The sequence below is a fragment of the Staurois parvus genome, unplaced genomic scaffold, assembly GCF_062004578.1.
Source record: "Staurois parvus isolate SC_StPar_1 unplaced genomic scaffold, SC_StPar_1.0 ptg000684l, whole genome shotgun sequence".
NCBI lineage: Eukaryota > Metazoa > Chordata > Amphibia > Anura > Ranidae > Staurois > Staurois parvus.
Genome location: NW_028318480.1, coordinates 805305 through 829668, shown reverse-complemented (window position 1 = coordinate 829668; position 24364 = coordinate 805305). Strand labels below are relative to the sequence as shown.

Here is a 24364-nt window from a genome sequence, read left to right as displayed (position 1 = left end):
CGGCCGATTTGCCCATCATTGCTAGGAAAATCTGCCAATCGTCCAAATCGGCCGCAAATTTTCCAACATGACCGATAATCTCAAATTACAAAAAACCCAAAAAATGGCTGACCAATTACCCACTAACAGTGCGAAAGTCAGCCGATTTTTATTTCAGGCGAAAAATCGGCCGATTTTCGAACCGTTTATGGCCGGCATAACACTCAGTACTTAAGTTCCCAAAACAGGTTTCCTGCTGTCTCAATATTTCACAAAACAAAAACACCTAAAAGCACTAATGCTTCTTTAAATACCTAGCTGTACATTTTCTGGATTAAGATGATAAAATCAAAGCAAAGTTATGAATGAATGCTACAGGGAACAATACTTTAAATGCTGGCCTGAGACTAAAGAAATCTACTTAGGTCATGATATCAATTTTCCTATAAAGATCTATTTAATGAACTAAAAGTGGTAGTAAACTGTATATAAAAAAACAAATTAATTAAAAATTAAAAAATTCCCTGCAAGGTAATGTCCTAATGTGCTAGTAGGCATCGCATATTAGCACATTATGAAGGATTTACCTTAAAACGAAGCCCTCCAGCAGCGCACTGTCACTGGTGCAGAGGCTTCCGTCTTCACTTGGTCTTCCTTCCGAGTTCACGAGCTCTGGCCGACTGACTGGTGTGATGATGTCACTCCGGCACATGCGAGTGGGAGTCTGGGGCCACAGCACAGTACTCGGGTCCTCTCTTTTTGAGAGCGCATGAGCGGGCTCTCAAAAAGAGCGAATATCCCCCAAACGGTGCAAGTTTAGGAGATATTCATCTTACCTGCAGATAAGCTTTATTATAAGTTTACCTGTAGGTACGAGTTAAAATAAAGGGTTTACTTTCACTTCAAAGGGTGCGGTATGGAAGAACCTATGGGTAATAAATGTGACCTGTTCTTCCAAACAGGAGTAAACTAAGATTTCTTCTATTTTTAATATTTATTTATTACAGGTACTTATATAGTGCCATCAATTTATGCAGTGCTTTTACATATATATTGTACATTCACATCCGTCCCTAACCCTAAAGGGGTGTACAATCTAAGGTCCCTAACTCACATTCATACATACACATACTAGGGTCAATTATTTTTAGACAGGTTCCAATTAACCTACCAGCATGTCTTTGGAGTGCAGGAGGAAACTGGAGTACCTAGAGGAAACCCGCACAGGGAGAACATGCAAACAGGTGGTGCTGTGGTTGGGATTCAAACCAACAACCCTAGTACTGCCAGGTGGAAGTGCTAACCATTTAGCCACTGTGCTGCCCATAATGAATAAATAGTATGCTACTTGTACTAATGTATCTTATGTTTACAAAAATATGACATATATAATGTAAGGAATAATATAATATGCTGGATCATTTTTAATGTCTGTCAGCAATAGTCTATGGCTTGCATTTTACAAATACATAAGTAAATAATTAACCTAAAATCTAAATCTGGCACATGTAGAGCATACTGTAAATAAAAAATAAAAGGTGTTATGGGCAGGCACAGGCTGATTCATGTCCAGGGGGGACTGACCATTTGGGAACTCGGGCACTGCCCGAGGGCCCGGGGTCAGTAGGGGGCCCCATGAGATGCCCCTGGTACCTTTCATAGGCTTTTTTGGCTGTGGTTTGTGTGTGGACGAGTACACAGGAGCCCCATGAGTTGTCAGTCCGCCCCTGTTCATGTCCTCTGTACCCAGCTAGAGCACTCAATAAGGACTCTGGTTACTCCAGCAACTGAAATATATTAACCATTTCCTGCCCATAGGACATCATGGCATCCTGGAGATACTTTGAGTGGAGATACTGGGAAGTTGCCTGCAGCTACAGACATCATCCCGATAGCTTTTTTTGGGCGGTCAGTGATACTCTGTAATGTAAAAGCAATCCAATTGCAAATTAGCCACTGATCTCTTTTACAAGCCCCCCCCCCACTCTTCTCCAGTGTTGGGCTCTCCCATCACATCAGGGAGCATAAGACTGAAGTCGGCGCTATGGCCAGCTTACCATAGAGCTGAAAGGGGACTGGAACCTCCCTGATTATCTCTATGGTATTAGAAACTGGGAGAGACCAGTATTTTGTCACTTTGGGTTTTGCGGGATGTAAACAAAGCCGTTTTGGGCTTGGGAAAGCTTCTGATCTCACCGACACATGTGACGTATCGCCGTGACTATTATAGTGAAAGCAATAATTCTAGCATTAGACCTCCTGCATAAATTTAAACTGGTAATTTTTAGGTATTGTAGTTTGGTGCAGTATTACAGGTGTATGCAATTTTAAAGTGTGACATGTTAGGGATCTATTTCCTTGGTACAACATTATCTTATATATTTTACCAAAATGGGTATTATACTGTGTTTGTGTGCACTAAAATTCATTAAATTGTATATTTTTTTTTAAATTAACATTTGAAAAACCTCTGTGCAAATACTGTGTGACATAAACCCATTTTCTATGGCCTCTATTAAACAATATATATATATATATAAATAACACAAAAAACAGCGCAAAAATTAAATAAGTAAAAATAATCACAAATAAATAAATGTCCGTGCAAAAAAAAAAAAAAAAAAATATATATATATATAATATTTCAAACATAAGTCCTTATTTTCCCAAAAGGATTTTCAAGACAATGTTCCAAAATGTGCTTCCACCTAATCACCACGTGAAAAATAATATTGACCGCACTCACCAGATGGAGGTGAGTAATAAGCCTCATAGGATATAAGGGATCCTATAGCCCCTCAGGAGGAACTCAAATCGCCTTCTTCACCCTGCTTAGATACAGCAATCGACTCCACTCTACTTCTCCATGGAATCCTCAATAATGTGCAAGGAAAGAAAGGCTACATAATGTAATACTGCCACTCAATACCATATAAATCCATAGAATAAGGACACTCACATGTTTCAATAAAATAACAGGCCTTGTTTAATAGCCTCAAAGGCTTCAAAGGAACAAGATTCCAAATTGTAAATATAGGGATCTCACGCTTTAAGAATCACTGTAGAAGATGACCAGCTTTCCACCTCTAAAATGGCCGCTTGAACCGCAAAAGTCGGCGTGCGTTCCAAATACCGGAAGTGGCGTAGACCAAGATGACGGCAGACCGGAAGTGCGTCAACACGTTTCGCCCCACCCACAGGGTGTTCCCAAACGTTTGGGAACGCCCTGTGGGGGGGGGGGGGGTGAAACGCCTTTCTTTCCTTGCACATTATTGAGGATTCCATGGAGAAGTAGAGTGGAGTCGATTGCTGTATCTAAGCAGGGTAAAGAAGGCGATTTGAGTTCCTCCTGAGGGGCTATAGGATCCCTTATATCCTATGAGGCTTATTACTCACCTCCATCTGGTGAGTGCGGTCAATATTATTTTTCACGTGGTGATTAGGTGGAAGCACATTTTGGAACATTGTCTTGAAAATCCTTTTGGGAAAATAAGGACTTATGTTTGAAATATTATATATATATATATATATATATATTTTGCACGGACATTTATTTATTTGTGATTATTTTTACTTATTTAATTTTTGCGCTGTTTTTTGTGTTATTCATTATTGGTGGTTTTCACTGGTGCACAGCTGCATAATTGTATACTTTCTTTGATTGGCGCTGGGATTTTTTAGTTGGTTTATATATATACATATATACATATATATATATATATATATATATATATATATATACAGTGGGGCAAAAAAGTACTGTATTTAGTCAGCCACCAATTGTGCAAGTTCTCCCACTTAAAAAGATTAGAGAGGCCTGTAATTGGCATCATAGGTAGACCTCAACTATGAGAGACAAAATGAGAAAACAAATCCAGACAATCACATTGGCTGATTTGGAAAGAATTTATTTGCAAATTATGGTGGAAAATAAGTATTTGGTCACCTACAAACAAGCAAGATTTCTGGCTCTCACAGACCTGTACCTTCTTCTTTAAGAGGCTCCTCTGTCCTGCACTCATTACCTGTATCAATGGCACCTGTTTGAATTTGTTATCAGTATAAAAGACACCTGTCCACAACCTCAAACAGTCACACTCTAAACTCCACCATGGTGAAGACCAAAGAGCTGTCGAAGGACACCAGAAACAAAATTGTAGATCTGCACCAGGCTGGGAAGACGGAATCTGCAATAGGCAAGCAGCTTGGTGTGAACAAATCAACTGTGGGAGCAATAATTAGAAAATGGAAGACATACAAGACCACTGATAATCTCCCTCGATCTGGGGCTCCACGCAAGATCTCACCCCGTGGGGTCAAAATGATCACAAGAGGCCAATTACAGGCCTCTCTCATCTTTTTAAGTGGGAGAACTTGCACATTTGGTGGCTGACTAAATACTTTTTTGCCCCACTGTATGTATATATATACAGTCAGGTCCATAAATATTGGGACATCGACACAATTCTAACATTTTTGGCTCTATACACCACCACAATGGATTTGAAATGAAAAGAACAAGATGTGCTTTAACTTCAGACTGCCAGCTTTAATTTGAGGGTATTTACATCCAAATCAGGTGAACGGTGTAGGAATTACAACAGTTTGCATATGTGCCTCCCACTTGTTAAGGAACCAAAAGTAATGGGACAGTTGGCTTCTCAGCTGTTCCATGGCCAGGTGTGTGTTATTCCCTCATTATCCCAATTACAATGAGCAGATAAAAGGTCCAGAGTTCATTTCAAGTGTGCTATTTGCATTTGGAATCTGTTGCTGTCAACTCTCAAGATGAGATCCAAAGAGCTGTCACTATCAGTGAAGCAAGCTGTCATTAGGCTGTAAAAACAAAACAAACCCATCAGAGAGATAGCAAAAACATTAGGCGTGGCCAAAACAACTGTTTGGAACATTCTTAAAAAGAAGTAACGCACTGGTGAGCTCAGCAACACCAAAAGACCCAGAAGACCACGGAAAATAACTGTGGTGGATGACCGAAGAATTCTTTCCCTGGTGAAGAAAACACCCTTCACAACAGTTAGCCAGATCAAGAACACTCTCCAGGAGATAGGTGTATGTGTTTCAAAGTCAACAATCAAGAGAAGACTTCACCAGAGTGAATACAGAGGGTTCACCACAAGATTTAAACCATTGGTGAGCCTCAAAAACAGGAAGGCCAGATTAGAGTTTGCCAAACGACATCTAAAAAATCCTTCACAGTTCTGGAACAACATCCTATGGACAGATGTGACCAAGATCAACTTGTACCAGAGTGATGGGAAGAGAAGAGTATGGAGAAGGAACTGCTCATGATCCTAAGCATACCACCTCATCAGTGAAGCATGGTGGTGGTAGTGTCATGGCGTGGGCATGTATGGCTGCCAATGGAACTGGTTCTCTTGTATTTATTGATGATGTGACTGCTGACAAAAGCAGCAGGATGAATTCTGAAGTGTTTCAGGCAATATCATCTGCTCATATTCAGCCAAATGCTTCAGAACTCATTGGACGCCGTTTCACAGTGCAGATGGACAATGACCCAAAGCAGACTGCAAAAGCAACCAAAGAGTTTAAGGGAAAGAAGTGGAATGTTATGCAATGGCCAAGTCAATCACCTGACCTGAATCCGATTGAGCATGCATTTCACTTGCTGAAGAGAAAACTGAAGGGAAAATGCCCCAAGAACAAGCAGGAACTGAAGACAGTTGCAGTAGAGGCCTGGCAGAGCATCACCAGTAATGAAACCCAGCGTCTGGTGATGTCTATGCGTTCCAGACTTCAGGCTGTAATTGACTGCAAAGGATTTGCAACCAAGTATTAAAAAGTGAAAGTTTGATTTATGATTATTATTCTGTCCCATTACTTTTGGCCCCTTAACAAGTGGGAGGCACATATGCAAACTGTTGTAATTCCTACACCGTTCACCTGATTTGGATGCAAATACCCTCAAATTAAAGCTGACAGTCTGCAATTACAGCACATCTTGTTAATTTCATTTCAAATCCATTGTGGTGGTGTATAGAGCCAAAAATGTTAGAATTGTGTCAATGTCCCAATATTTATGGACCTGACTGTATATATATATATATATATATATATATATATATATATATACACAGTATACAATATATATAGGAGAGAAATGTCAGAATTGGCTGAGTAGGGTAGTGGTTACAAAAAAAAGCACATTTCTAGACCACGATTTAAAGGAAAACTATGATGAGAAACACATTTCTGCTGATGCTGATTGTTTAGCTTTAGTAACTTGAGTCAGAAAGTATTGAAGCCAGAGCATCATCATGACAGCTAGGCAGATAGCCTTACTAGAAGGAGGTCAGAAACTCCAGCCTGTAGATTTGCTTTTGACAGACTTCATTGGGCTTTAAAATGAGGGGTATTATTTATTCTTATCCTATTGAACCAATTTATATTTTTTTCATTCTTTATTGTATGTACACAACTGTGCATACAGTAGAAAAACACCAAACATTGCCACAGTCCAGTAATATCAAGGGTTTGAAACTGTACATGCATCAGCCAGCATTTGATCCAATATGTTACTTCTAGAAAACAGCATATGAAAGAAGGTCCATGCCCTATGAGGGGGTACAGTTGGGGCTCATTGTTATTTAGCTCAGTGTGAACCAGGGATCTGCAAAGTCCACTATTTTTATGAATACAAAGACACCACTCTGCCTCTGCCAGTAAGACATTGAGTGTGCTTAAATGGTGCTTTTCCACTTGGGGTTTCCATTTCAGTCTGTCTTTCTGTCAGAGCCTCATTATGTTAACAACCAAACCTGGCAATAGGTTGTGCTGGGATCAGATGCACCTTATGTATTATTTATTCTAATGTCTAGTCTTTTTGTCTAATCTCTACACCCCTTTTGTGCAACTAACACATACACGACAATTGCTACCTTTGTATGATGAAACTGTGATAACAATAATGTGTACATTCATTCCACCAAAACTAGTATTGGACTCATACTTAGTGTCACGTACCTGGATAGTGAGCCTGATGTGAAGAGGCAGGCCTCCTGTACAACTCCGGCTCAAGGACCGCTGATGGTGAGACAGCAGCCGCAGGGGCATGGTGGGGTATGAGCAGGGGTGGACTGACCATTTGGAAACTCGGGCACTGACCGAGGGCCCGTGGTCAGTAGGGGGCCCCATGAGATGCCCCTGGTACCTTTTTCATAGGCTTTTTTGAGTTTGGGCAAGGACACAGGGGCCCCATGATCCCCTATTGCCCGGGGGCCCCATGAGTTGTATGAGTGCCTGTGATCAGTCCAGTAATAGCTGATAAGCAGATCAGCTGCAGGGCGGGCCGGAGGCAGGAAGCAGGATTCCGATGCAGTTGTGCTATATGGATGGATACCCGAAATGATGAGGACCTGAGGATGCAGGTTCAGACGAGCAGGGATAGTTATATAGTTCAACCATAGAAAAAAAAAGTTATAATACTATACCCACAGTTGATCCAGAGGAAGGCAAAAAAACCCCCAGCAAAGCATGATCCAATTTGTTCCTGCAGGGGAAAAAATTCCTTCCTGATCCCCTGAGAGGCAATCGGATATTCCCTAGATCAACTTTACCTATAAATGTTAGTGTCCAGTTATATTCTGTATATCTAAGAAACAATACAGATAAGACCATGCAGGTATGGGACATCTACTACAGCCAGTTTAAATAGCCCTTTTGGCGCTGTCCAAGCACCCACACATCTGCCCAGCTCATAAGAACTCTGCACATGCACATATTTGTGCGCATGTTTGTGCGCCATGGATCTTCGCCTGCACTATGGGCAGACCTTTCCTGACACATAGGCAAGTTATGATACATTAGCTCCAAAGTGCCCCATTCCCTTAGATGGGCAGAGCTATTCCAGAAAGGTTGGTGGTAGGGTGACATCTCTAGGAGTAACCCATTACTAGAGAGCATTGTTACTTAAACGAGTACACTAACATTACCAAAAGCAAATATCAAGTCAGTATTGGTTACAGCAGTTCATTGCTCTGTGCACTGTATTATTAAATAATGAGAGAACATCTAAGCTACACCATCACTTTGAAGACGTGTGTAAATCTTCTCCTCAGCCTCTCAGATCTTATTAAATATTAAGAACCTGTTTAAACTTCTCGGCAATTATGACCGTAGTCCTCTTGGAGCCAAAATAGCTTTTCTTTCTTGCTTTATTCCCAGCCATTAGCAGAATCAATACATGAGAAATACAAGCACAGTCTGCACAGATTACTATGTGCAAGCATATTAAAGTGCCCTTAGGTTCATCCTATTCAGTCTTTGTGCAGTGCTAAATATTAATAGGTTTTGTAAAGGCTCCCGCCCAGACCAGTTAACTTTGTTTATGTGTTGGCTAGAATGCCCATGCACAAAAACATGTCCCACAAAACTATCATCATGTTCTGGTTGAAAGACCGATCTTCCAAGGACAGAGTCGAATTTTTATCACCGGTGTCTGTAGACATATAGCATTTGGTGTTCATAGGAACCTACCACTGCGTGGATCATCTCTTTTATGCAGAACGTTTTATTCTTTTATTGGTCTTTACCCATATTAGAATAGTGTAACTATAAGCCCTATAATGATTTTTTCCATGATAGAGGCAAAATAGATTTGCTACAAATAGAGAGTGCAAAATCTGGTGCAGCTCTGCATAGAAACCCATCAACGTCCAGATTTTACTGTCAAAGCTCAACTGAACAAGTAACAAAAGACACTATTGTTAAATTTAATGTATTCTTACTGTATGATTCCTTTTATTTGTTCCCAGTTTCACCTCCCTTGTTCATTTCAATAAAGCTTCAGAAATTGTTCACACAGTCTGTTTTTTTGGAGGATAGTAAGGTTTAGCTGCATGTTGAACTACTCACAGGGCTAGGTGTAGTGAGGACAAAACAGTTAGGGGTTGATTTACTAAACCTGGAGAGTGCAAAATCTGGTGCAATTCTGCATAGAAACCAATCAGCTTCCAGGTTTTTTGTCAAAGCTTAACTGAACAAGCTGAAGTTAGAAGTTGATTGGCTACCATGCACAGTTTCACTAGATTTGGAGTGCTCCAATTTGAATAATTCTCGCCCTTGGCTCCGTGTACACGGGACACTTCTGAATGATGGAAACTGACTGCTGGAAGCCATAAGTTAAAAAACATCTGTTTAGCTGAGTTTGCATACTGTGTTTATGCGCGTTTTTGAGCATTTGCGTTTAAAAGCGTTTTTTAAAGATAACCTCAGGAGACCTTCCAAATTTCCCAGAATGACCTGAAAAACAGTAAAAAATTAACTATTTCAGACATTTTAAGAGAAATAGAGAGAGCAGAAGCAGAGAGAGCAGTATTTGTTGAGATTAGCTGTCTTTTTCTTTGTGGTGTTTGGATGTGTTGCAGCTCATTTCTGTGCAGAAATTATTGCAGCGGTGTCTAACATATTTTCTTTCATGTGAAACCTCAAAGTATGGTGTACCAGGTCCATTTGAGTACCGGGAAAAGGCTTTGCATGTATTTTTCATGATGAAAAAAGGCTCTGGACAGCATCTGAAAATGGAAAAGTTAAAAAATCTTTTCAAACGCAAACACTCATAAACGCGGTTACCCGTGTTTAACCACATTTACACACGTTTATAAGCATTTGGCATTTGAAACGCTCATAAAATCTACTCCTGAACGCAAGTTTTCTGCAGTCAAAAAACGACTGTAAACTCAACTGCCTGTAAACAACTGTAAACAACTATGTGTACATGGATACATAGGAAAACATTAGGATGAGTTCAGGGGCTGCTGAAAAAAATGCTGAACAGCTGATCAGCTGCACAGCACATGAGCCCTTAGTGTGATCTACTGTATCTTTACTGGAGTACCAATCTATTAATTTCAGGATGGGTATCCCCTTTATCATGTCAGAAAGTTTGGAGGTACGTCTACAACCAGGGCCAGGCCAAGGGGTGGCCAGGAGGGACGGATGCCCTGGGGCGTGTTGGTATCATTTGAGGTGGGGGGGCACTGCATGGAGTTCCTACCTACAAGCTGACAGGAGTAGTGACAGCAGCTTCACTATTCCTGTCTGCTTTGCAGTGGAGGAGACAAGCCAGATCTGAAGAGGAGGAGATAGCTGGGAGGAGTTGTGTTTTCTCTCCCATCCAATTCCTCCTCCTGCCACTGCAGCTCTCCTGGATCGGGACTGCCACATGGCCACCTCCCCCATCTCCTTCCAGCAAATACTGTGGGTTGGGATAGGTAAGCAAACACTGCACAGTGGCAATCGGACAGCCAGTGACATCTCTAATGCGGTGCCCCGATGTTGCAATCCTATAGTCCTCTATAGCCCCCCTATAGGCTTTAATTTTTTTGGGGGGAGGGAGGATATTTTTGCTGATGCGTAGTGCTCATACATTTTTTTAGGAGGGGGGGGCATTTTTGCCCTGGGCAATAGATGACCTTGTCCCAGCACTGTCTACAACACTTTATTTTGCTCATACACTCACTCAAGCTTTCCCCACAATGCATTCCAGAGAATGTGGAAACATTCACTTTAGTCCGCATCTCACAAAAGAAGATACAAAATTTTGGGTGGAAGCCATTTAACATATCTGTATAGCTAACAATTTTTGGAAGGACATGGGGAGAGCATACAAGCTCCTTGCAAATAGTGTCCTTGGTGGAAATTTAATCCAGGGCCCAGAGCTGTAAAACAAGTGTTCGTCTCACACATTTTTTTGGTGTGATGAAAATTAGATGATGGGTTAATCTCTCATTTGACCTAATCTGTACTAATTTAGCAATTTGGGTAAAAAGTAGCGTTACCTTTGAGGACCAGACTGCCTTAGTAGTCAGCAATTAGATTTTAAAGTTTGTGTGGGTAAGAGCTACTTTTTTCATTTTTTAATGCCTGGGAGACCAAGAGCACAGGAAAAGAAGAGTTATTATTTAAAATATTAATTTCCTGTAATGATTTTAGAGATTAAACAGCAAATTACATTTTAAACATTAGCACAAAGTTTTAAAAGATTCAACTTTTTGTAAGCTTGTACAAATGTGTTCTCCTAATACAGAGCAGCTATCAATCCTGCTTATTGTTCTGCTTTACATACTGGAGAAGGCAGATTCCCAGGGCTGTCAGACGCACCTCTTAGGTTCATCATCATTGTAATTTATTGGATTTTGTTTGTAACAAACTCCACCTCTCTTTGCAAGGTGAACCGAGTGCTCTAGTAATTGCAGAGGACAAAGCCAGTATTCAAAAGGAGCGATAGGGCATTCTGGTAAGAACATTCTTTAGTAAATGCAATATTTTCCTTAAATATAGTCACGCTGAAAGAGTAATAATTGCTACTCTAGTGTGTTAGTTTATTATATTAATTGCAATAACATAAATAATAATGCTTTGTGATTTCTTTTATTTTTATCTATATAATTTAACTGGTTATAATACCTTTTCCTTGTCTCATTAATCTGATAGATGTTAGTATTATATTATGAATTTGATTAAATATGCATTTTAATTATATCAAGGAAATATATACAGTATTGAGATAGTATGGAGTCTATTATTCCAGCCTTCTTCTGTTGAAAATGCTAGTTGCTTGGTTGAAATTTTAATCCACTGGCTTCAGTACCTTCTGAGCTATTCATCTGGAGAAAATTTGATAATAGGACATTCTGACTTCCTCAGACTTTCCTTATCTGGATGTTTGTTTCAGAGAAAACCCAAAGTATTGAAGCCAATGGATGAGAATGAGAACCAGGTAAATAGCAGTTTCGGATGCAGATCAGCAAGGAGTCAGCCTCAATATTTCTTTTGGTACAGTTTTCCTTTAAGGATAACTCTTTATCAAGTACCTTTCATTTTATGTCACACATTCAGTACAGCTGACACAGGTAATATGCTGCCTGCCACATTTGCACATGACAGTGTGCTCCAGTCTGGGATTGCTGGCCAAAAGTTGCTCGATTTTGTTGCGCTCACTCCCTAAATGTGTGTGATCAATTTGCAGGAAACCACTTACTGTCTAAATGACAGCAAAATGCAGTTATTAAAGAACATCTCCAGCTCCTGTAGGAATATTGACATGCAGCAATCCACTTCTGATTACTTATCAGCAGTGTGAATGAAGAATGTGAACACTATTTTTATGCTCTATCAAAATGTTCTCCAGCATTATGATAATGCTTCACATTTGACATTATTTTGTAGAAATTTTGACAATTTCACTGAACGTTCTGAATGGTTAAGGAACTCTATCTATCTATCTATCTATCTATCTATCTATCTATCTATCTATCTGTCTATTATCTATCTATCTATCTATCTATCTATCTATCTATTATCTATCTATCTATCTATCTATCTATCTATCTATCTATCTGTCTATTATCTATCTATCTATCTATCTATCTATCTATCTATCTGTCACTCTACCCATTACCTATCGATCTATCTATCTATCTATCTATCTATCTATCACTCTGTCTATTATCTATCTATCTATCTATCTATCACTCTGTCTATTATCTATCTATCTATCTATCTATTTATCTATCTATTTGTCTGTCAGTCTATGTAATCATATTATATCATATCATTTATGTCTATATGTCTGTCTCTATATATAAGTCCAATACAGAATACCTGATGTGTCAAGAGGACGTATTTATTAAGACATGCAACGTAAATTTAGTGGGGGGACATTTGCTCTGTTTATGAAGTATGTTTGACATTTATTTGCATATTTGCCAAGTCAACTAACATTCATCATCATTGGTCAGATTCATTTTAAAATATGGATCCTCAAAGCTGAACTACACTGAATTTGAGCATCACAAACCGAAAAAAACTATTTCATTCATTCATTCATAATATCAAATCAAAATCACCCATCTGGAGTAAGAGCAAATTATTCATGCAGAATTTACTTCCTGGAATCCATCTGCCCTTAGCCCTGGCATACATGCATTAGGGAGTCCTCAAGACTCCTGGGATGTATGACATCATGTTCCTAGGCCTGGAAAGCAGAGAATAACTGAAGAAATTTAAAAAAATGTTTTAAATAAGTAATTATGATATACTGTAATTTCCTATCTCTTTCCTAATGCTAGCAGCATAAGGATTAAAAGTAGCCAGTGGTGTTTGAGAGAGTTCACCTTTTGTAACATGTTACACCCATATTCAGGGTGTAACATGTTACAAATTGACCGGCACCCCCGCTCCCCCACCCCTGATCACCGTTGTGACAGCTAGTGGGAGATCTTCTCCCCCCTGCCAGCTGTCACAATTTTTAAAAATGCAGTCGTGCGGGGCTCCGCCTGCCTGGGCACGTCACTCATTCAGAGTATTTTGTGAATTAAAACACTACAAGTTCCGACAGCTTTTGTTCATTGAACTTTCCTGTCAGTAATTTATCTGCTTGCCCGTACACGATTTACGGGCACACAGATACTCTGACAGGTTTGCAGGAGACGTGCATGGCACCAGCGATCTGCTGATTGCTGGTGCAATGCTTTAAAGGCACCAGAAACAAAAAATAGTAAATGCACATTTTTTATCTGCAAAAAAAAAATGTTAATTTATTATTTCTTGTTAGAACTTATTTTTAAAGGGATTTACTTGCCTTCCACTTTGTCACCATCAATCAATGCATCGATCTACTTCCAAATCTCAATGGTACAGTCTATGGCTTGCAAAATACCACACAGAAATGTGCACAAATGGTGTAGGATTCATCCAAATCGGATCTCACACAGTACTTTGGAGCACCCTGAATACAGCAGGACAGACGGGCAAGGCCAGATTTCCCAATAGGCACTGTAGATATGAGAGAGAGAGAGAATTTGCTGATAAAATGATAGTGCCGGCTGAGAGGGAATCAGTGGCAGGTTGGAAGGTGGCATATGGCAGACATCACATAATCAGCACAGTGGGCAGAGGCAGCTGTCAGTGTGAAGTGAACACACAGGCATAGGACTACACCTAGTGAGGGATCCTCTACCCAACCTCCATTTGTCAAGTGTGCAGAGAATTCTCAGAAAAGTCAGTAAAAGAGATACTCAGCAAAGTATGTGTGACTTGCCCCAATACAATGCCCTGGTTGTTGCCCATGATGAATTAGGCCCCTTTCACACTAGTGCCTCACAGTGCAAGGGAACCTCTGCTGACCCTGATGTAAAGGGAAACTCTGATGTAAGAAGGAACACTGCAGACTGGGATGTGAATGGGAATGCTGCTGACTGTGATATAAGGGGGAGGGGGCTTTGATGACCAGAGACCACCTTACAACAGAGTTCCCCTTTACATCATGATCTACAGTGTCCCCCTTACATCAGGGTTTGCAGAGGTCCCCCTTGCATTGTAAGGGGAAATCATGAATATTCTGATGTAAAGGAGAACTCTGAGGATTCTGAGCAATGGGGAACTCTGGGTACCCTTGTGTAAGGGGCTCCCTTTATATCAGAGTTCCCCTTTACATCCAAGTCTGCAACATTCCTCTTTTTACACATAAAAATATTTATGTAAAAAAATGTAATTAAGAAAAAAAAAGTTGGTTTAACTGTTTTTTTTTTTTGAGGGGGGGGGGGGGGCACTTCAAAATTCTCTGCCTACAGGCTCATGAGATGTAAATCCAGCCCTGCAGACCGGATGCAATTAGGTAAAACAATACAGGCATTACCCAATTTTAGCCATAAATCGCCTTCTCTGTCTCTAGAGCATATCCAACAGTTGTTTTCCCTTTTGTCTTGTTCCTGTAGTGAGAAACTACTTTTATTACTCCGTTTGACATTACCAGGCTTGTAAAACCCTTGCAGGGGTAGTTACTGGGAGGTCAGCTACTATTGAAACCGGCATGCTCTACTGAACTACATCTCCCAAGATCCCTTTCCCTACATGATGTGTAGGTAGGCTTTTGGGGGTCAGGGCACAAGCAATATTTGCTGGTACAAAAATCAATGTATATGGAAGAGGACAGGGAGGATAGGGATAGGCAGAGTTCCGTATTCCAGCAAGCAGGATTTTTTTTTGAGTGAAGGTTCTGAAATAATTTAATAAATCAGCCTTACTGTGAACTGTGCTGTCAGCTCAAATGGGAAGTTTGGTGCACACTAGGTTAACAGCTATTTTTCTGTACATGCAGCGCCTTTTAAGGTAGGGATGTGCAATTATTGTAGAGATTTTTTTTTTTTTACATTTTTCTTGTCATACATATTTCTACATTAAATGAACCTGTTACTTTTCCCATTATGGGCAGAGTATACGTCGACTTTAATAATGTTTTAGACAGATATGACGCAGTTTATTACATAAGGTTCATTATCCCCTGTGTTACTGGAAAGGTCTATCATATTAATTATTTTTAGTGCAGAGCAACAGGCTAACAAGAATTGTGGTTCAGCGTGCTGCCAGAAAAGCTAAGTTTCTTTTTGGTATGTTATTCAGTCCGGCCAAATGACCAGCTGCCTTAATGCACTACATGTAAATGTGCAGCATATTGAACATTAACGCACGTGCACTAAAGCAGCACAATAGTGGAAATCAGCCCTTGATTGTCAGCTAATCTCTTCAATACAGTATGATGACCAGGGCTTTTGTTTCAGAGACTACGTACAGGAACTCCACCTTTCTGAATCACCCCTAGTCTCCGCCTCCTACCCACCTCTGAGCACTGTTCCTTGGTTCCACCCCCTAACCACCTCCCAGTATAACCCATATTAGCGAATATCATTTTGTGGTGATAAGTAATTTGTATAGAATTTCTTAATGATAACAAAAAAAAGCAGTAAAATAGATCCCCTGTGCAGCAAGCAGCAATAGACCCCCCCCCACAACAATAGATCCCCATCAACACTAATCCCACTAGCAACAATAGATCCACCCACAACAATAGATCTCCAGCAACAATAGACCCCCAGCAACAAAAATATAACCCCCAGCAACAATAGATCTCCCCACAACAATAGACCCCTACAGCAACAATGATACCCTTGCAACAAAATATCAGCTCAGCAACAATGGATCCAACCCAACAATAATAGATGCCCAGCAGCAATAACAGATTTCCCAGCATCCGTAAACTTCTCCCTCCACATTATATCCCTCCCAGTAACAATTGACACGCACACACAGCAACAATAGATTTACCACTAGCAACAATAGATCCCCCAGCAGAGAACATCAATAGACCCTTCAACACACCCCAGCACTCCTTGCCATTACATACATTCAGTACTGGAGGTGCCAGAACTGCGTTCCCCTGCATTCCAGCTGAAAAAAAGCCCTGATTATGACCATCACATGTGTGAAATATTTAGGGAAACCTCAATTTAAGCAAAGCATTGGAGAGAATTGGGTTAAATACAAATGATTTTGTGGGAATCTGGTGAGTTCTACACGTGGTTTAAGTGTTCCACTAATGTCTGCTCATTCAGTCAGATCTTCTTTTAATAGTTTTATATCATTAGAACTCCCAGTTGTGTCCTGAATGTAAGGAAAATCCCCCGGTAAAGTATCCTGGTAAGATAATTATTTTATTAACTGTAATGGCGTAATACTGAGAAACTGAGTTTGTAATGCCACTAATATACTGGTAATGAGATGTATAGTTATTTTAGATATGGATTTTCTGGACACATGCTGTTAGAAAAGGTATTTTTTATTTATGTTTAACATTTTCCTTATATATTTAAAAGATCAGTCCGAAAAAGAAAATAGAAAGAAATACAGAAGTACCTGCATACAACCTACAGCAAACTCTTATAATACTTTATTGTACAGGGACAGAAATTTAAATCAGGTCACCTATTTTAGACTGTCATTAAATGGCAAAATCAGATGTAGTAAAAAAAATAAAACAGATTTTAGGTAGAACAGGTCCATAGCATGTATCATTGTGTTAGTGATTGTTTGTTAATATATTGGAATTTTACCACACCTAGCTTGATGAGGAAAACATAAGCCCTTCCCAGGTGTGGCATTATACAACCAGCTAGTTCCCACATCTTCTTTTCTTATGCAAATATTTAAAAAAGATAAGTGTTTTTTGTTGGTATCTGTACTTGTGGCCTGGTGGAAATACCAACGTTTTTGGGGAACAATGGATGGTGATGGGATTACAGGTCCACTAAAAAAATATTGGTGTTGAAACATCTGGCATAATGGAAGTGTCATATTGCTATAGACAAAATTGATGCCAACAACAGCACATGCATTTGTCAGCACAGTAGCTGGAACGTTTTTACATTCACTATTTCAATGAGAATGCATCACATGGGCATTATAATGACATCCAATGTAGTCAAATAAAAGAAAGATAAAATCTGGTCTGTTGATTCAACCAAATACCAGTTGTTGCCCATATTACTTTTTATAATTTCTTACTAAGATAAGGTGCTAACTGGTATCAAACCTGACCTAAAAGTTTGAATCTAATTGGTGGCTCTGGGAAAATTATTATTATACAGTATTTATATAGCGCCAACCGTTTGCTCAGCGTTGTGCATTATAATGGGAGACAGTAGTTCTTAGTAAGAATGTGTTGATTCATATGGTCCTTATGACTTTCCTGTTTGACTAATTAGATAAAGTATACATGTAAGCAGGTGTTTGCGGGATGTCATTGTATGTATTTCTACAGTTGTATTCATTGCACTGTGTAGTTATAGGATATAGGCTGCCCAGGATAGGAAGGGGTTAGCTGTGTCTAGACTCTTTTCCTGGGCTTTCTGACTCCTGCCCCCTGCTGTAGACCACATAATTACAAATGAGGGGCTCAGAGTTCTCTCTCTCTTCCACATGGGATTTACAGAGGAAGGTCTGCTACAACATGTAAGCATTACTGGAGCATATAGGCCCCCTTCTGGGTCACCCTGCTGGGATTCTCCCTGGACTAGGAACCCACCATCGCTGAACTTTTGTTGAATGGACCCCATTCTGTAACCGGGGGTGAGGTGGCAGAGATATGCTGGACCACTGGAGAGGGCATAGGCTCAGTGGTGTCCCTCCTAAATGCCTCATACTAAGAGGAAAGTGTGTAGTGACATGGGATGTAATGCTTCACAGAGGAAGTCTGTAGGTCACATAGCTACACACAATTTATGGCTCATCTCTACGTTTAGGTATCGTCATAATGTTGATTTCCACATGAACACGGCTCCGCCTAGTCCAGGGCATTGATGCACACACATGCAAAGAGGTATCCTCACAAGCAGACTTAGGTGGTCCCACCCACAACGTGGCATAATCTGCAGTACAATACAATCAATCTAGGAGTACTTTTGGAAATATAGGGGGAAATTTACTAAAACTGGAGAACTCAGAATCTGGTGCAGCTGTGCATGGTAGCCAATCAGCTTCTAACTTTAGCATGTTCAGTTAAGCTTTGACAATAAAACCTGAAAGCTGATTGGTTTCTCTGCAGGGCTGCACCAGAGTTTAGTAAATCTCCCCCTTATTGTCTGAACATTGTCTAAACAATTTGTTAGCATAAGGTGCTCCTCAGGACATGGAAAGACATGTCCAAAATGAGTAGCTTCTGTGAATCTGGTTTTGTGTGAACAATGTACTATGAACATCAGGCTAGTCTGTTTAAAAGTGTTTGGATTTTGGCATCCTGGAGCAATCTGTATTTTTGCAATCCCCTACTTTACAAGCAGACTTAGGTGGTCCCACCCACAACGTGGCATAATCTGCAGTACAATACAATCAATCTAGAAAACCTAGCAATCTGTACTTTTGCAATCCCCTACTTTATGGTAGCACTGGGTTAGTTTTCAGGACATTAGTTTTGGTGCTAGTAATTTCAGAACAAATTTCAGCACAAATAACTTTTATAATGCATATATTTTACACCTAGTCCTGAAAAAAATAATGTATCACACTCCAGAATAGTCCTTATAAGGAAGGCAATCAAAATGTAATACTTAATTTTATCCTTAAATTGCAACTAAAGGGAATTTTAATTTTTATAGAGTAAGGGAGGGTTATAACCCCCGTGAGCTTTTTTGCCATCTGTGTCCCATTGGAAAGATTTCCCTTCATTGCCTGTCCCATAGCTAAAACAAGAAGTGGGAGTAAATACCTCCAAAATGAGGGAATCTCAGTGTTTCACCAGGGTCACCAGAACTAGTGTCCCCATTGGAAAAGTTCCGATCTAATAGTATTCTGATGTCAATCCAAAATCTAGGATTTTCTTTTGCTTCACTTTTGATGATAACAGTAAACAGGATAAGTAAATAGAGTGAACCCTATTGGGGGCACAGACAGCAATGAAAACTGACAGGTCTTCTAATCCCTCCTCACTCTGTCAAAACAAAAAAGGTTTTGCCTTTAGTTACACTGTAACCTCAACATTAACCCTTCACGTGAACCTAACCCCTAGAATTAACCAGTCTTGTATTTACTATAAGACACTGGTGGACCAATTCCAAGAAGCAGGGTTAGAGGGGGCAGAATTAAAGTGGGGTTAAATTATTAGATGAGGTGGCTGCACTAGTTTTATATTTAGTCTTTTCCCCCTCTGTTTTCACCTGGTTCCACTCTGGTTGAAGGAGCATAGGAGCACCTTTGGACAGCAGCAATGTTAATCTTGGGGGAAGAGAGTGTTAGATGTATTAGCAGATTTACATACACTACAATATTGCATCTAAATTCCAGCTAACACTTTATAAGCAGTTACAGCAAACAGTTTTGTTGCTTTTGGGATGAAAGTTTTACAACCCTGTAACTGCTATAGCTGCAAAACAGCTTGTTCTGTTGATAAACAACAGACTTGCTGGCCAGATCACCAGGGGAAAATAAAAGAAAGAAATGCAGCCATCACATCTAAGAATTGGTACGTTGCAATATAATAAATGTTTGCCTTTGGGTTTAATACTGGTTTAAGGCTTACATTTTAATTGTGAGAACTCTTTGTTGTTCTTTCCTTGCTGGTTTACCTGTGGACATACAGTATATGGCTAAATTCAGACAGAGAACTGTAGGTGTCCTAGCAATGTGAACCACAATCTTCTCTTCTAGGGACAAAAGACTCCTTGTCATTCTTGATCAATGCTTTATATCAACACATGCATGATGACAATTGAAAAGAGGAAATTGTTCTGGCTTGTTACAGCAGGTACATGAGATTATAAGGCAAGTAAATTGGCTTAAATAAGGAGTTACATCCCACATTGGGTAGACACAAAATACTCATTGTACAAGATTAATATACAATTATCAGTAAGAAATATACAATTTGTCCATTTATCATAAATTGTCATACGTTGACACCTATTTCTTAGTAGCCTGGCATTGTCTGATAGCATTCTAAAAATGTAATTCTAGTCTGAAAATGACATCAACAATTGTCATGCAACAATTGCAATAAATTCAGCAACAATTGTCATGTCACATGAAGTTTATGAAACATGAATGGTTCAGGAGTTCATAAAAGGAGGAACTTTTGTTTTACACAAGCAGACCATATTTGAACTACGAAAGAAGCTGAATACTGAAAACAAAATAGTTCATCGACTTTCTGTATACCAAGATGGTGGATAGATGCCTTATAATACATGTGGACATAGGGTTTTCAAGTCAATAAATCCAACACATAGGGTAAGGTGTGTGGGGAACTCTGAGAGGGCCATAGCGCTCCTTATAGTTCTGGACACATGAAACTATTTTTCATTTCTCTTGTTTGGTGGTCTACACAGTTGGACAGTAGAAGAACTTGATATGAAATAGACTCTCAATACCCTTTGATAATACATCCTGGTGTGACTGGAGCAGTGTGATATCTAGTAAATAATCAAATTCAGGAGTATAAATTAATACTCAGCGTAAGGTATTAGGGACAGGATCAATTGTCAGTCAATACTCAGCATCAGGAGTTAGGGTCAAGAGTCAGCATCAAGAGTCAGATTCAATGCTGAGCATCAGGTGTCAGAGTAAATAGTCAGAGTCTATAGTCAGTGTCAGGGTCAGTAATCACAGTAAGGTGTCAGAGTGGGCAGGCAGTGTCAGGTGTCAGGGACAGTCATCCCAGTAAGGTGTCAGAGTGTGCAGGCAGTGTCAGGGTCAGTAATCAGAGTCAACAGAGTAAGGTGTCAAAGCCAATGGTCAGCATCAGGAGTCAAGGTCAATAGTCAGTGTAAAGTATCAGAGTCAATAGCCAGCATCAGGCATCAGGGTCTATAGTCAGCATCATCTGTCAGGTGGCAGAGTCTAAAGCCAATAGTCAGCATGAGTTATCGGAGTCCGTGGTCAGCATCAGGAGTCAGGGTCTATAAACATCATCATCTGTCAGAAGTCAGAGTCAGGAGTCTATAGCCAGTGTCAGGCGTCAGAGTCAATAATCAAAGTCAACAGTCAGATTAAAGTGTCAGAGTCAATGGACAGTGTCAAGGTCTATAGTCAGCATCATCTGTCAGGAGTTGGAGTCAGGAGTCAATAGCATCAGGTGTCGGGGTCAGCAATCAGAGTCAACAGTTAGAGTAAAGTATGTCAGTGTAATGGTCAGCATCAGGAGTCAGGGTCAATAGTCAGCATCAGGAGTCAGGGTCAATAGTCAGCATCAGGTGTCAGGGTCAATAGAAACTTTTGTTGCTCTACTTCCCATCTCCTTAGCCCTGCCTACCCCTCTCATTTGTCTCATTTTAATGCCTCAGAACATATGTAACTTATATGTTCTGAGAGTTACCAGAACTTATAGGTAATCAAATCTCTACATTTGAATAAGCTATCCCAGTGGTCGGCAAGCCGCGGCTCGCGAGCCACATGCGGCTCTTTACACAGTTTAATGCGGCTCTTCTGTGTGCCGGGCTCCCGCTTCCCTCCCTCCTCTCGGGCGGCCGCCCCAAAAGTCAGGCAAACTACGGCCCGCATACGGCCACGCGGACCTTTTAATCCGGCCCGCGGAGCGTGGCAAACATTGGCTGTCAGGATGTAGACGGGGCAGCGTGACGAACTCCTCTCCTCTCACAGTCCGCCCTGAAGACCGGAACGGCGTGGGAACACGGCGAGAGGAACGCGCGGAGCAAAGGTAAGTGAATTGACACAATATGGGGAATGAATTACTATAGGGGGATGAATTACTATAGGGGGGATGAATTACTATATGGGGGATGAATTACTATATGGGGGATGAGGGGGATGAATTACTATAGGGGGGATGAATTACTATGGGGGATGAATTACTATGGGGGATGAATTACTATATGGGGGATGAATTACTATGAGGGATGAATTACTATGGGGGATGAATTACTATATGGGGGATGAATTACTATGGGGGATGAATTACTATGGGGGGTGAATTACTATATGGGGGATGAATTACTATGGGGGATGAATTACTATGGGGGATGAATTACTATGGGGGGTGAATTACTATATGGGGGATGAATTATTATGGGGGATGAATTACTATGGGGGATGAATTACTATGGGGGATGAATTACTATATGGGGGATGAATTACTATGGGGGATGAATTACTATAGGGGGGATGAATTACTATGGGGGATGAATTACTATATGGGGGATGAATTACTATATGGGGGATGAATTACTATAGGGGATGAATTACTATATGGGGGATGAATTACTATGGGGGATGAATTACTATATGGGGGATTAATTACTATGGGGGATGAATTACTATATGGGGGATGAATTACTATGGGGGATGAATTACTATATGGGGGATGAATTACTATGGGGGATGAATTACTATATGGGGGATGAATTACTATATGGGGGATGAATTACTATGGGGGATGAATTACTATATGGGGGATGAATTACTATGGGGGATGAATTACTATATGGGGGATGAATTACTATTGGGGATGAATTACTATATGGGGGATGAATTACTATATGGGGGATGTATTTTCAGTTTTAAAAATGTGGCTCTCAAAATAAATTTCAATCGTGGTTTTGGCGAGATTTGGCTCAGTTGAAAAAAAAGGTTGCCCACCACTGAGCTATCCCATGGAAAATAAATGTGAAAAATAATATGCAATCTAACTTAGTGGAAGTTCCAAATGCAAGCTATTTAGTTTACCAAAAATGTCCCTAATTCATGTGCTTCATTTTCCATTTCGGCGATGCCTCTACATCAACACTGTCTAGTGATCTTCGCCAAAATGGAGGACAGAACACACATTTTGGGTAAAAAGCTAATTTCTTGTGAGGATGTGTGTGTGTGCTTTAGAGAGATCAATGTTTCATTTAAAGGAAGGTCCTTTTTAAAAGGTCTGTCCACTTAAAAAGGATATTTTATTATTTGGTAGATGCTGGAGGCATACAACTACATGATAAGTTCCTATTACTTCCCTCCAATTACAATATGAAGACAGAACATCTGTTTTTTAAGGTTATGTTTTTATCATTAGTATTTAAAAAAGATATTGTATTTAAGTTTATTGTGATTCTTGGGGTTGTGTATAAAATCCATGTGCAATTGAATTATAGCTATTTCAATTTTCAATATGGGATGTGGTACCCCGTATGTCGAGCAATTGGGTTTCTAAGCTGCCACCCGGGAGAGCTGTTTTTTATATGTAGGCTTTCTGGAGTTACTATATGACTTGGGTACCCTGTCAGTGAAATCTCTGTACTTTTAAGTTCCTAGGACTGCACACCTGCTGTAAAGGGTTGGGCTTGATGTTGGAGTTGAGCATAAGTTCAACTCGAACATTGGCCATTTATGTGTTCACCTGCCTGTCAAACACAGTTTTCCGTCATTTTTTACACTAGACTTTTTTTGTGTACATATGTAGCAGTACCATGTACCCTATACTCATTCACATGGGGGAGGGCCAGGATCTGGGGGCCCCCTTGTTAAATAAGCCCCCTGCCTCAGACCCCCACAACCACCGGCCACAGTTGTGGGGAAGAGACCCTTGTCCCCATCAATACGAGAACAAGGTGCTTTGGGGGGGGGAGCCCCCTGCCCAAAGCATCCCCCCAAGTTGAGGGCATGTGGCCTGGTGTGGTCCAAGGGGGGGGGGGCACTCACTCTTCCAGCTGCATGCTCGGAAAAGGGTCTGCTATGGATTTTGGGGGGACCCCCACACCATTTTTTTTTTAAATGTTGGCATGGGGGGTTCCCCTCAAAATCCATACCAAATGCTGTTTTATTTTATTGTTTTAATTTCCAAGCAACGCCAGCAATTCTTTTTACATTCAGCTATCAGCAAGGAACCCCGTTGACAGCTGAAACATTAAAGAATGTTCTCACTACTAAAATACTGCATGACTTAATAATATAACTCGTGGTATTTTAGTAGCTGTGCAGTATCTTACCACATACTCAGATGCGGTGAGATGTCGCTTAGTGAATTGTCCCTGTTTGAAGTTCGCAGTCAAACTTTTGAATGTTCGACCATGAACTGAACAGG

General features: G+C 40.3%; 1 protein-coding gene across 1 annotated transcript in view; it reads left to right on the top strand.

The window, feature by feature from the left end:
- The first annotated feature begins 11195 nt into the window (after positions 1-11195).
- Positions 11196-24364, top strand: part of LHFPL1 (LHFPL tetraspan subfamily member 1) — a 30510-nt gene continuing 17341 nt past the window's right edge. The window contains exon 1 of the mRNA XM_089652494.1: positions 11196-11254. The gene's annotated coding sequence lies outside the window, so the exon portion shown is untranslated. The remainder of the gene's footprint in view (positions 11255-24364) is intronic.